The 15592-nt window shown below is 34.2% G+C and overlaps 1 protein-coding gene across 1 annotated transcript in view; it reads right to left on the reverse strand.

The window, feature by feature from the left end:
• Positions 1 to 15018, reverse strand: part of LOC139971393 (trace amine-associated receptor 6-like) — a 30154-nt gene extending 15136 nt beyond the window's left edge. Inside the window, exon 1 of the mRNA XM_071977772.1 lies at positions 14577 to 15018. The gene's annotated coding sequence lies outside the window, so the exon portion shown is untranslated. The remainder of the gene's footprint in view (positions 1 to 14576) is intronic.
• Positions 15019 to 15592: the final 574 nt, after the last annotated feature.

Below are 15592 nucleotides of genomic sequence, written 5' to 3' on the forward strand. Positions count from 1 at the left end.
CTGTAGAGCGTTAGTTGAAATGGGAAAATTGCTTGTATTGTGTACAAGTTGCAATATCATGTTCATGCACGCTGCTTTGAGGTGATAAGCTTCATGTACAGAAAATTCCTTCGTTATGTTGTCAATCAATAAAAAAAATACGGTAATTATGATACAAATCATTTGTTGGCTTAAGCAAAATAAACAAGCCTAATTAATGTTTTTTTATGCTATCCAACATTCTGAAGGAATCTGGAGTGTGTCAATTTTGCAATAGTAATGACTACTCTTTCTGTAGTCGAAACAGAGTTTATATTTTGAATATCTCAATACACATTTATTGAATGAAATAAAAAGGGGAAACATCTATTTTGTTAATAAACTCCTTAAAAAACAAATGCTCAATGCGATATTGTTGTCAAGAATACGAAACCTAGCACTAATACCAATACTAATGCTGATTGCAGTCTGGAAAATTTTGAAACACAAGGATGACTGACTATTGGTAGTGTATTGGGAAATGTCTTTTGAGATGTGGATGCATTAAGTGCAAATGTCTTGAGTGCACTTATTGTCACCATCTCAAGCGACCATTTACCGTAATAAAAGGGGTAAAAAACACACGAAAGCAAATTAGACAGTGTGACTGGAAACTTATAGATTGCAATTTAATTTGCTTAATATCCTACAGAGTTCCATATTTGATATTCGACGAAAAGGGAACCTGAGGCGACTTGATGAACGTGTTAAATGAATCTGTATGAGTATAAAATAAACTCATTAAGTTTGAAATATTATCTCAACTTGGTGACTCAGCATATATCAGCTTTCTTTACCAAAGTCGTTATTCTCTAAATACTATAGAGTACCTTGCAGTAAAATAGACGTTCATTTGATAAGCACATCCTCTGCTGTAGTACCATAGAGAAGTTCGCCAAAACTGATAAATGTTTGCAGCATTTTAATGAACATAAGCATAATTGAACGAATCATAACGTCTGTCTGCATGTCTACTTTAAAGAGATGAAAAGGGCAACGTGTGTTATTTTTTTCTAAGACAACATTTCTCCCTGTTGCTTTCGGTATGTTAAGTCAATGTATATCAATTTAAAAAGTGATACGAGTTTCAAATTATGTCAATATGATATGCCTTAAGAAACCTAATGGGAATTAACAACTAAACAATTCCAGCTTACTCACATTATCTTTGATTCGTTTGTCGTTGGAATTTCCAACATAATAACGGCATTAAATTGAACATAATGTTTTGCATTGGAATTTAATGAATCTATTTTTATGAAATCATAGAAATTTGTTTCAAAGGACGGTAGAGTCGCATTTCGCAGAAGCCGTCAATCTGAACTGTCCATAACTCGCAGACCTTTTACTCATGTGGCCAGAGTCCAAACCGTGTATATGTATCATGCACGTTTTGCACACAACTGATTTAATGTGTAGGCCAATGGTCCAAACGGTCTATGAGAGCGTGCGTTATCCGTACACATAATAAGGATACATGAGTTTGGAAGGGTGGAAATTCCATTATAACATAGTCGTCAAAATGAGCTAAAATGTACCGTATTCGACGCTGAAGTTATCAAAGAACCTATGCTACAAAACATAGACATAGCAGTGTATCAAAGCAATACCATTTCACTTACAATGTAAAGCGACATTGTCAAGGTACATATTACTGACTCTGACGTATACGTCTATAAGTGTCTGCGTGTGCAGTGAATCCAACCATATTCAAGAGAGCTCGTGTTGCCCTTGTATGAGTTAGAATTTTTGGTCTATCAACATTATTTCTTCATAAGAAGACAGATGTTTAATATAGTAACATTGCTACATGACAATATATGAACGCCGGGCGTGTTTGATATGTCTGTTTAATATTTTCCATCCAAGGATTTTCGTGCGCGGGGAACACTATTACCGAACTGCGCAGTATGTCAAAAGCACATTAACATTAAGCACCTACAAATAATAACCAAGCGAAACAATTGTCAGTGAATTAAATATGTAGTCAATTCTTTTCGAATTTAAATACGTCTGCTGTGTTGTTTATTGTGTATATGATCATTTCAATGAATTAATGGTACCTAACATTTTACTGTAGGCCTATATGTCGTAAAACTTGTTGAAAATAAAACAAAGTAGTCACTGTACAATAGGTGTTTCAAGGGAATTTTAATGTACATGTTGTAATGCAAACAAGTAAGCACAAAGTAATGTATATGTTCAAGTGTATTTTAATGTATGTTTTGTATGAAACAGTTAAAGATTCAGTTTACAGTATATGTATTTTTGTGGCGATAAACGTTCACTTCGTGTTCGTATTGTTATCGTGTTCGTCTATGAGTATCAATGTTCATACAACATTTAACATTTTTCAACGTTATCAGTCACATGACGAATAGTAATAAGATCTCATAAAATTATTTTGAAATCGTTTCTTAAGAATTTTTGACGACGACAGGCTTCTTCACAAGCGTAAGTTTTAAAGCATTGCAATGGGTAGTCAGCACGTACCGATGTCCAGGACCGTACGCACGGGATGAGGGTGGGGGAGGTGCATTTTCATTCAATGGAATGTTGTTTGGAAATGTTATTGTTGAAACCCATTTCAGTTTCAGTACCATTAATTTTACTGTCACGATCAAAACGTTAACAGAAACTAAACAGAAAACAGATTCTAAATTCACTGGTAACACACCATTACTCTTTGGAGAAATTGCAGCCTGTGAAATTGCTATTCAACTTCAAAACTGAGATATTGAAAAAGGTTCATTTACCATCAGATTGGTAGATCCTGTTGTATGTGATATTTACAGCATAGATTTCCACATATGTCTTTGATACAATCATATACGTAAAACCAGTATCGACTATTTGCCAGTGCAGACAAGTCTCGTGATATTTCATCGCTGAAGTATGAAGTAGACTGTTTTTAATTTTTATGATTAATCTGAGTAGTGGGAGAACCAGAAGGTTATTTAGCAAATTACACGAGATTGGAATATTTCTACGTGCATACTCTAGAATCTATAATTTTTTACTCTATCGAAGATATATCGCGTGTCTAAGTTACTAAGTTTTACTAGTATAATTTTGAGTTAAGTAGTATACGATGGAAATGAATAGTGACTTTCAAACTATGTTTTTATGCTTGATCACATGGAACAAGTATATTTTCAAAATCGAATGCATAAACAACCTTCAACATTATTTCTTATTATGTAATATGTATAAGTTATTTTTAATTTTCGCATCTGCTGTTACTGCAAATTTTATGTAAGCATTGACACACACAAGGAATTATTTATACTTGACTAATACATTCTAAAGCACTCATATATAAGTCCCTGGGGGGGGGGGGGTAATTGGCATTGACAGCTGGAAGTATAAGTCAGTGCGTTTCCTAACGATGTTACTTATTGGTGAATGTGCACTTACATGCACAGAACCAACTTTGCGAAGCAACTGGATTTTGTTTTGAATACAATTTTGTTAAATAATAATAATAAGAATGAATGTGTTCGCGAGTGACGAACGTGTACATAGCCTAAAGATTAAAGGTTTCAAAACACGGAGGAAAAGAAACAAACACAGGATGCATTTACATAATTAAAATACCGGGGATAAGTGGATGTGCCGGGATTTTAATCCTCACTTGTAAGCTTAAGTCTATTGTTTGAAACAGTCTGTGTCATTACAGGGTTGTAAACAAGGAGTATACTTTGTATACAGCTGCCTCAATGAAGTTCTGGTACAACCAGTTTTGAAATATAAACTACTACGAAAACTCGCGGCAGATTTTGTACAACTTGTTCCGACTGAGACATCAATTTTATAATTGACTTGGGTTTTACTTACAAAGGAGAAAATAGAAACATGATACAGATAGCTCAGTGATATCTCCTAATATCCGGCGATCGTGAAAATCCAATCGCAATATTATCCGTTTTTCATTTTTGAGTCAACATCAATTTATGTAAGTGCAGCAAACGTGAACATCGCTAGATAAGAGTTGAATGGAAAGCACACGTTCTAATGGCTTCTTAGAAGGTACTTGCTATCCAACCTTAATGAAAGTGAAGCAACTTCGTTGAAAACTTACTATTTGTGGTTTGCCGGGGAGTATATAAGAGCTATTTAAACATTATAAAAGTGTTGCAGTAACAATTCAGGCAACAATTTCATTCTTTGTAGAACTTTGACATGTTTCTTTGCATATACTGCACTTGATATGTTAACTGACTCACTATATTGATAAGTTAATACAACTGTCAATCTACGGCTTGTTTTGACTGCAGGGCTTCAGATTTACACATTAGGGAACTGTTCAACGGTATAGTTTGCTTTAAATTTGTTAATTAACTAGTTAGCTTACATGCAGTTAGCTCGACTTACAAGTTTGCCCACACATGGGTTTAAATTGGCACTCTCCAATGCAGCAACACTTCATATTAGATTTGAATTAAATCAAGCAAATTGTGAACTATTAAAGTGACTGCAATTTCACCAGTAATTGTATTTGCTTGAGAAAAATAAATTATAAAATGGTTCGCTAGTGTCCTTGTAGTGCAGAGTTAAGCTGAGGGTACTTTTCAATCTTCCGATGGAATGAATTTCTTGCAAGGACACGTTTATACAATAAAATCTGGGCAACCAATGAATTGTTTCTAGAAAGAAAACAAATGTAGGTCACTTGTATGTTTTGTTGTAACCTTCAAAAGTTGCCAATGATATAAGTTAAAGGAGTCTTACTTGTAGTGGAATCAAATAATGTAATGTATACAGCAAGAAAACTGAAGTAGGATGTAAATATTACTTAGGCTTATCTATTAAATATGACAACAATTTAAAGAAAATCTTCCAAATGAAAATATTATGCATGCAAAGATTACTTACAAACGAATTACCTTACACGGATTACGTCATTGCGAGGTTTTGGGGTTAATGAACTGAATAAACTGCACAAGAGCTCCAAGAATTGGAATATATTATGTACGATGAAACATAATAAATGCAATTATTTTAAAGAATTTTTGTCCACATGCACATATCAAAAACTTATAATGATGAACGTAGGCACAACAATCTCATGACATCAAAGTAGCGTGGTTTGTCGATAAGTTTACGCGTAACAGCGTTTTGACATGTAACAGTCAAGCAAAATAGAATAGGTACCGTTATCATAATGATCTATTTCGGGTACGAGATGTTCAATCAGGCAAATCTAATTTTAACGTCAACATTCTACTTATGAATGTTTATCTATCCCACCTACCATCTTGCGTGATACATACAGAATTCTATAGAGCTGACATTATCCTACATGTGAAAACTTAACTATGAATTTTACCTGTTAACGTAACTGTTGTCACTGCTGCACAGATAAACAAGGCGACAGCGTTACACCAAAAGTTCTGTATAACCGTTGCAATTGGTACTTTTTGTGGTAAGCATTGCTACAAATTTGGAATAACACTTTTAATAGCAACCAGCCAGCTGTAAAAATACAATTTCTTACTTCTTCTATATAAACAAAATGCGCAAGCGTTCGCTGCATGGTGCTCATCAATTATCTCCTTCTGAGCGTTAGCTTGAATCTGACAATTTTTACTCATTTCTCGGCATTGATGGAAACTTGAGAACTAATCTAAACGCTGAGAAGGAATAATTGTTCCTTCGAGAACTGAAAGAAGAATTATATATTTCGTAATTATCGAGAACTGCAAGAAAAAAATACATGTCGTGAATCTTACAGTTAACAGTTGGTCTGTAACAGAAACCGCAATGTCAGCAAGTCAACGCGCTGCGGGAACAGTGTTTTCATGGCAATCTCGTTTCACTCTGGTGTTACTAATAATGAAACTAAAACCTTATTCTCCAAAAATAACTCTCAAAAATGAAACACCTGGCTCGTATATAAACTTAGAAATATCACATTGTCACAGAATTTCCAGTAAATATAAAACTCTACACGTAGTTGAGTTCTTATCGTGTTCTAAATGTAAATGTGATGCGAATGCAGCTGTCATTAATGAGAGAAGCCCTATGCATAATGTTTCAATAAGTTTGGCCTTAAATACAGCATATGTGGCTGTAAAACATTATATAAAGGTTATAATATAGCAATGAAATGAACAGGGGAACAGTGGTTTAGTAAAGTCTATGCAATATGTAGCATTCCTTCAAGTAAATGCATGTTATTGGTACAACATCTAGTGACTGTCACGCGCACGGGGATATACGAGACGTATAGACGAGAAATGAGTTGAGTCTAACTGAGGTTACGTTACTCTCCGTTTATTACATTCAGTCTGACTTGTGCGTCCGTTTCCAATCCCCGCCTTCCCCTCCCTGTCTTCCTCTGTTACACACGTAAACGGCACACACAAAAGACATACCAGAGAATCAAATGAGACATTTAAAGCGTTCATAAGATACAAACGCAAGCATACTGACTGCATACAAGAGTTACACGCCATGGATAGCTGTAGATACTACCTGAAACATGACCATATAATACACGTCAGAGTATGCCTTGTTATATCATGTAGGCATCTCCCGGAATCAATTTGGTGTTCAAATGTTCAATTGGCAGTGGTGCATGAAAAACTTGTTTTACTAGTAACCAGTGTAAATCTTTTATTCATTCTATGCGTGCTCATTAAGTGTAAATTATGCAATTCATTTCTATGCTCGTTACCGAAAGCAAACATTCTTTCCCTCAATGCATTCCAAGATCACTCTCAAATCGCCGGGGGCTACAAAATCAAGACAGACAATCGACTATATTTAATACCCCATCCCAGCCTCTGTACTGGGCGGCAAGTGAAACTTTTAACCTATAGAATCCTTCGTATGACCCGGCAAGTTTGTTAAGTAAGTATACAAAATATTGTTAATTGGTAACCTGGGCACTGGAGAATCAAGGAATCAAGAATTAAGGCCCGGAATCGTACCCGGAAGAGAAGGTGAAGGACTCCGATTTTTGGTCTCGATGTGCTGAGCTCGACTACAAACTGGCTAGTATAGTTGAGCTAAAACGGTAATATTTTTAATCTTCACTTTCTTGTAGAAAGTTACAATTACAGCAATGCTGTTATACAACAGAACTTGCCTAATGCGTGATAACGCAATCATGACGGTGAATATGTAATCGCCGCGCTCCATTTTTGACATATATGTTACACAACCTATTAATGCAATGATCATTCCCGATCGCTTGGAATATATAGTTGTAGTTCTGGGGATATGAAAATTCGTATGAAACTTTCGATTGATACTTTCTTTTCCTGTTGTTATGAGTGACGTGCTATTTATAGAGCTGCAGCGTTTGTTACTCTTGACAGTAAATGGTTATTTTTAGTAATACTTATTGAAGACGTCCATCATCCGTTTTATTATTAGTTCAATGCTTGTCAACTCAGGGAATTTCAAAATTGTAAATCTTATTACAGCCGCACCTGTCTTTTAGTTGACCTTAAAAGTAGATTAAGCAGAAATATTGAAAACAGTTGCTAGCCGGTAATTGCTATATATTCTTTACGTTAGTGTTTGCTCAATCAATATTATCGCAAGACAGCCTTCACTTTATTTGGTGAGCATGGTCGTAGAAACCATCTGCATCACTTTCAATTTCTTACCTGTCACGTGATTGGGCACAACAAAATGCAACCATGAGTAAAAACTGGCGAAACTTGTTTAGTGCTAAAATAGGAAGAAAACCTTTTCCACTATTTGGCTGCATTTCACACGTGACTTGAGACGTTTGATGAAATAGTGCGTACCAATTTACACTTTGTGTATTCCATGTAGTTATATTCCTTCAGCACAGCCCAAGGCAAATATAAGAATAACTAGATGGTTTGTGAGATACATCCAAGATAACATTTCAGATAACCTTTTATTTAACTACATCGTTCAAAATTCCGATTGGTCTTACAAGGTCACATGAAAATACTAAGCAGCTATTAAAATAAAAATGAAAATATTTAAATAACATTATTAGGTTTGATTTCATACGAATTTGCTACGAGAATAGACAGCAGATAGTGGCAAGGAGAAAATGTGAATATTTTAACCTAAAGTATTCAGTATCTATTTGAAAAAAATAATATCACGAATTCGTCTATACAGGCTTGTTGTAGTTAAACAATAACACGGCAAAAGACATGCGATGACAGATTATGATCAGATAATTTTATTCAAACAAGTTAAAACCAACAAAACTTAGTAAAAACAGAACTTGAAAAGAACATGCAACTTGCATATGTAACTAGGTCTGAGAAAACTTCCAGTTAACACTCTCACGGTCATAATATTTCCAATTATTTCAAATCCAGCATGTCAATTTATTTTTCTGCATCTATTCTTGTCTCCCTTTGGAATGGTCTACTCTCCTTTCCATCCATAGATCATTTCCAACAGACATTGCGCTATTGTTTTTCCAGCCATATCAAATGCTTATTAAAACTGTGGCATATTTTGAAAGCAAACACAGGTTATGAATATCTAAGGGCCTTTAATGGCTGCTAGCAAATATAAACGCTCTTGTGCATTGTCAAGTTGTGAGTTAGCTTTGTTTTGATAGTGACAATTAATAACTCTCTCTTTATAGTAATAGTTACATCTTGAAATAAAGCCGTACGCGTTTACCCCCGAAGTAAAGGGTAACATACAATTTATGGGAGACATCTATCACACGCCGTTATGACAGTTCTTGCCGATTTGTTCTTATACAGTCATTATTCAAAAAAGACAATTGAGTTGTATAGATTTTGAAATGTAGATTTATATACATCTTCTCACCAGTAATACAGTTCTCATGTAGTTAGGAAAATGATATTGCTTCACTTTTCTTTTCTATATTGTGTACAAGAAGAGGACCGACCCCCCCCCCCGCGCCCCCTGCACAATGAATTCATTAAAATAAAAAAGTCAAGTAAAACATTTACTTTAACATCGTTACTAATCAAATGAAAGAATGCAACTTAAAGAAGAAGATAATTTCAGGAGTTGCCTTTTTGAAGATGATTCCTACAAAATTAAGATGATATCTGTCAAGTTTGAAATGAACTAATCTGTTATTAATTTATATATATATATTATCGAAAATTTAAATATAGATTGTTTCTTTTCTTACTTAAATATAATTTTTCATAATTCATTCCACCATAGCAAGAATTCAATCAAGTGAACATTCCCAGGTCGAACATTACACGTGTCGCTTCTTTATTTCCGCAATTGCCTCTCACTAACATGCATGACGTGCTGGACCGTTTAATATAAGTTATATATCTTTTGATCGATTTCCATAAAGTTAGGTACTTTACAAAATAAAATAGTAATTTAATTAGTGTCCATATTTTACTTTGTGTGACAACATGGTAATAAACTGACAAATGAAAAGCACATAATAAGAAACCTTAAAGGTTCTAGAGGCTCAATAATCTCTATTTCCTATTTGGATCCTTAGTTATTAGAAACTCCAAGTGAACTCCGTCAACTTTCCAATTTCCAAAATAGGCCATAAAAGTTGCAAAAGTGCAAGGAATTGTCGTTTACCACACCAAATTGATTGCTTATCGCTACATGTTAATGTAAAAAGAAGATTAAAAGCCTTGCAGTTAAACTTGCAATGAGCGGAATGACGCATTAACCTGAAGTTTAATTCCGCAAAATTGCAGATATAAAGAAACTTAATCATTAGTTTCTGGTGTTAGTGATATATTGTTGTTTTGCTCGGTAACATACGTGAATACTCCGTTAATTACATTCACCTAAATTATCATTAGAATACGTCCATCAATTTTATACGGAAGGTCATTCATGGGCGGAATGGTTCATTTTATAAATACATATTCCATATAACATAATTAGTATGACGGACGGAAATGCATTTACAATGTACAACAATCGAACAGAAATATAACGAATAGAATTGTACATTAAAAGTGATTAATTAGGGCTGGTAATAATTAGTCAATGGAAGTCTGCGATATCAGAAGCGCCAGTAGTTTTAAAGAAATATTGCATTTTAATCATCTTGGGAATGTCTTTCAAATTTCTAAAGAGCAAAGAAATTGCTTTGTTAGGACGCGATTTTAATAATTAGCCACGGGAAGACAAGTCAAGTCGTAGATCAATGTTGCCTTCACAGAGTAACGTTAGGGACAGATATAGTCCCTTGAGTACTGTTTAACTAAATTTAGATCACTCCCGTAACTTGATACAAAAATTATTGCTTATCGGAAAAAGAAAAAAATTGGGTATTGATTTTCTTTGCATCAACATTTCTTATTTTCTCATAATGTTGGCCTAATAATTTGATTGAGTGTTTCCATCGATACATGACATCTTAAAAGTAAAGCTACATTTGAAATCTTTTAAATATTACGCCTCCACGCATTCATTCTGAGCATGTTTACAATGATATCGAACAGTGAACATCTACTTCCGATTCATCGATAAGTACACATTTTACAGTATGAAAATGTTAATTATTTTGTTTTAGCATTGAGCGTTTAGTATGTTGTGGATATTACATCAAACAATCAAAAGAATTATTGTCATTTTATCAGTAAATTGACTAAAACTATCAGCAAATAGTAGATACAAGAGCAATAATTCACACCACTCTTAATTTCTAACATCTTACGAAAAATTATATTATTTGTGTCTTGACACTTCTTCAGCCATCAATGAAATACTGTGATATATGGACATCGAGTGTAACATTTGCACTGGTAATACCAACTGTTATACATCCGTGTATTTCTGAGAGACATCTAAAGACAGTTTACCGATATGAAAGCATGACAACGAAATTTACAATTTCATTGAAAAAATTAAAATAACGCTGCATTTCGTTTTGAAGTTAGTTAAACCGGTTTTTTCTACAATAAAGAAACTATGGATCAATAGTTGATTACAGAAAATTACGTTTTTTTACGCTTATTACACTTTCGTAACAACTGTCTAACTGGATGTGTGACAATCAGTACAAGGCACGTATTCTACTAACACATAGGTGATTTGCATTGGATAACAGGTACGGTTATGTGAGTGTTCCTAAATGATAGTTATAATATAAGCTAAATAACCTGAATTATCTAATGTGATATTCACATATACAATCATACATAACGTACTTGAATATTGGAATACAAACTTGAATGTGTTAATAATTTGAAGCAGACTTAAGGTAGAGATCATTTATGCATGGACATTGATACGGTAATACAAGTCACAAATCAAAACGAACCATTTGGATCATGTTTTCATAATGTTATTTTCAGAAACAATAAATCTTAAACTTTACGGTAGACTTTAATGAAGCTGCAAAGCTTTCAATCGTTAAGGTTAGTTGCAAACGTATTTACCCGTTTGGTTATCATTTATTATGTAAATAAATGTAAATTGTAAACATTAATGGTTCGACTTAATGTCACATATACGGAGAAGAAATTTCATTTCCTGCCATTTTTTAAAACATCTTCTTGAAATCGACTTCATGTTCAGAACAATAACGATTCATCATGGGCTCTGTATGTTAATGTCCTTATTTTACTCTTGGGTGTACTATCTTTGTTAGGACGTTTGCTTTAAATACTGATAAATATTAGTTACTAAGGGAATATTCAGTACCGAAGTGAGATAATAAAAACTCCAAACAAAACCATTTTAGAAGACGTGTAGGAGAAAATCGTACCATATGTGTGATATTGAACACGCGCTAATGCTCAAGGGCATCAGGTTTTGTAGACGCAAGTATTGAGAGATAATGAAAACAAGTGAGTCATTGAAATTTAAATTCGTCTACTAAGGATGAATAAATCTATGGACAGAAGTGTTCTGCATCACCGATAACGTTACAGAGGCATAGGCATATACAAACGTTCACATACAAGTAATAACAGAACACATATTAGAGCAATATAACAAAAAACTGAAACACAAATCCGAACATGTTTTAAACGGCCTTATACATTTGATTACAAATTTCGGAAAATTTACCAAGAGCGACTCAGTATTTTATAATACAAAATGACAAAAGGTTATCAATGATGAAATTTAATTCCGTAAAATTCGTTACTCAGACACCTGTTCTTGTTATATATAGACTTGTTTTATGTCTAAGTGTATGCATGTTTGTGACGTCTGAAGATAACTTGGAGATTTACACATATTGTTTCCACTCTTCTTTATGTATTCAATATATTGACAGGTAATGCTAATGAATTGCGATGCCATGGACATTTTGTATCATATAAGTATCGATTATTCTACCAAAGTGAACACAACAAAACTGTTTTGAGAGATTCAATAAAGCTACAACCGCACCAACATTGCTGTCAGAAGGAATTCTTAATTTGTTATTGACGTCACATATAAACAGTTGGGATATCACAATAAAATGGTACAGCACTCTTTTTAAACGGAAAGTCCTGAATTGAAATGTCTGCAAAGGATGAATGTTCAACAGTAATCATTCCTGTAATGTAGTTTAATTGATTGAGTTATTAGATCTCAGGTTTCCAATAAAGCAATAATTCAATAATATAAATTTTTGCTTTTACCGACAGAGATTATTTATGTGTCAATTTTAAGTATTTCAATTTGCTCCAGTTTGAAGCACACCATCGTATGAAATGAGATTGGCGCTGGTTAGGTACAGGATTTATAATTATGGTTATCTAAGTAATCATGGTTTTATTTAACTCCAGGCATCGCGTGACGGTACACAATGATGTCACGAAGTATCATATCGACCTCAAACGACAGAAAGTTTGCAAAATAAAGAAAAACGTACAGATATTTAGTCGAGACTTTGGCAGTTACCGGTGCCTTATTGCTTACTTTTCTTTCGTTATTAATATTCGAAAAGTCAATTAATTTCCTATTATTTATTGCAGCAGGACGCTGGGTAATGCATTGAAGCAAGACAGTGTGTATCTTATTGAAGCAGAATACGTTTTTTTGTACTGAAGAGGAAGGTTTGGAATACTAACTTTCGTTCTTGTACCACTTTGCTTTGGCCTTGTAATCATTTTATATGTATGAAATAATAGCAACCGTACCTTTCATTTACTGCTTGCTTTACATACTACCTTGTGTTTTGATTCAGTACATTGCCTTGCGTTTTGTTCAATACAATATGCTGCTTCCTGTTAATATGTTTCACAACAATACCTGGTATCCCGCTTCAATACAATATACTGTTTCCCGCTTCAATACAATATACTGTATCCTTTTCAAAACAATATACTGTATCATGTTTCAATACAATATACTGTATCCCTTTTCAATACAATATACGGTATCCTGTTTCAATACAATATACTGTACAATATACTTCAATACAATATACTGTGTCCTGATTCAGTACAATATACTGTATCCTTTTCAATACAATATACGGTATCCTGTTTCAATACAATATACTGTATTGTGTTTCAATACAATATACTTTACTTCTACTGCTTGGATTAATATTTATATCAGTAGGATTCATTCCCAACTAAGTTTGGTTGAAGTTGGAATACGATTTAAATCTTAAATGTTCTGTCACTAAAGAGTGTATATAGCAGGACGTCGTCAAAATATCCAAGAACAACGTAATTGTTATGTAATGTTACGATCATGAAACAAGCTCAAAACTTGGTAATATTATCGTTGTATTTGAATTTTCCGTATCTTTTAAGGCATATTTGTGGCAAATATGAATTAACTTTCTCAAATACTGTTTAAAAAAATCTTATAGGCTAATTGTGTCTGTTTTATATGACTGGTTTTGCCATACATGCGCCATGACATGCGCCGACACGACACAATTTTTTGGGCCACTTCCAATATCGTACAAGTAGGCTAAAATGACTGTTGTGGGTAAATATACACTCATATGTTTTCAATAATTTTCATCTATTGTATATATACGTATCCATATATAAACGGTATGTTCATAACTGAATTTATTTCAGTCGAAATAATTTAATTGTTCGCAAAGTGTAATACAGGGCATTGATTCAGGTCTATTTTTTGTAACAGGTTCACACGTAATATTAAGTACACAAACATTGTTTGGCGGTGAAGGTTCCATTCCTACTAGATTTGATTTCCTTTGAACTTTTCGTTTTTACATTTAAAGGGTTTCCTTGTGGTGTTCAAGCAGGAAATGTTGGGTTTCGGAAATGCTATCATATAGCCTAATATAAGTACTACTTACTGGAGCATACTTATGTGCCTATAATAACACAGCTAGGGACACACATGCACTTGTTCATACAATCATGTAAGTTTGTATGTGGTCCCTTCTTGAAAGTGTAAAGAATGAAGTTAACCAACCTAACGGTGTATCGAATACTTCTATTTTGCAAAGTCTTTCCATGTCTTACTCCTGTATGTATCCGAGGAAGGTAATTCATGCACCATTGTCTTTCTCTATTTGTTTGTTTTTCTTTTACTTCTTAAAGATCATATTCAAAAGTTTATCGTGAAAGTTCAAATTACACTTTGTTTACAATACGATGAGAGAATAATTGATCAGCCAATTGTGAGAAATGTAAACAAAACAGAGAACTCACCGAAAGATTGATAATCTATGGCCTCTCGCTCGATGGCAAATCATTCGTTTATTTATCGTCCAATTCTGATGACAGGAAAGAACAATCGAAAGAAATTTGTAGCGAAAACACTGAAGAGTTTGTTGAAACCCACTTACAGCGCTAGGCAAAAATTCCGAGCGAACGTGCAACGATTTGGTATGTGTCAGCGTATCGGCATTTAACTCTACTGAGAAAACCAAAGTTGAGTTCTGTTAGTCCTTCCCGAGTAAGCAAATAAACCCCCACTGTCGCCGTAGTATCGTCTGCTACGTATCTCTGTTACAAGATGACTGCGCGGCGAAAATATCACGCTGCGCACCAATAAACCACTTGTATTCGTTGCTAGGGTTTAAGGTCAAGCCATGATAATTCTGCGAATTACTTTTCTCCTTGTAATAGCATTCTTCAAGTGTACTGGGAGTTTCAGCCTCTCACGGCAACGTGGGATCAAACGGAATATATATATATATATATATAGGTATATATATTGCGACATTGGCTATGTTCGGTTGCCATAGAGACGATACGCGGGATGTAAAGTTGGCAGAAGTTGAGTACTTGAATTGTTATATTAAGAGCACATGCCTATCACCTATGGCAAACTGACAGAACGATAACATTAAGAACGATACAAGATTTCTCGTTTCCAAAAAATAAATAAATAAATAATTCATCCAAAAGTAACACTTGTTGCGGTAGATCATTTAAACGTGGTACTATGTATGCACCAAAACAAAAACACAGTTAGCTTTCCAGTAACTCGTTTAAACTCGAGTGGAGTTTTTCAAGTTTTATTCTTTCTTTCTTTTTCTCAATTCATTGAATGAGTCGTAATCATTCAGGTAAACGCAGCCGTACTGTGGGTTTAATCGGATGTTAACTGGAAGGAATCGCGTATGGTATGAGGTGAGGTAGTGTGCAAAGTGAGGGAAGGTAGGAGGTGAGGTAGGGTGGGGGTAAGAGTTATACAGAGGTGGGTGGGATGGCAGTTTGCT

This window comes from Apostichopus japonicus, chromosome 1 (genome assembly GCF_037975245.1).
Source record: "Apostichopus japonicus isolate 1M-3 chromosome 1, ASM3797524v1, whole genome shotgun sequence".
Classification (NCBI taxonomy): domain Eukaryota; kingdom Metazoa; phylum Echinodermata; class Holothuroidea; order Aspidochirotida; family Stichopodidae; genus Apostichopus; species Apostichopus japonicus.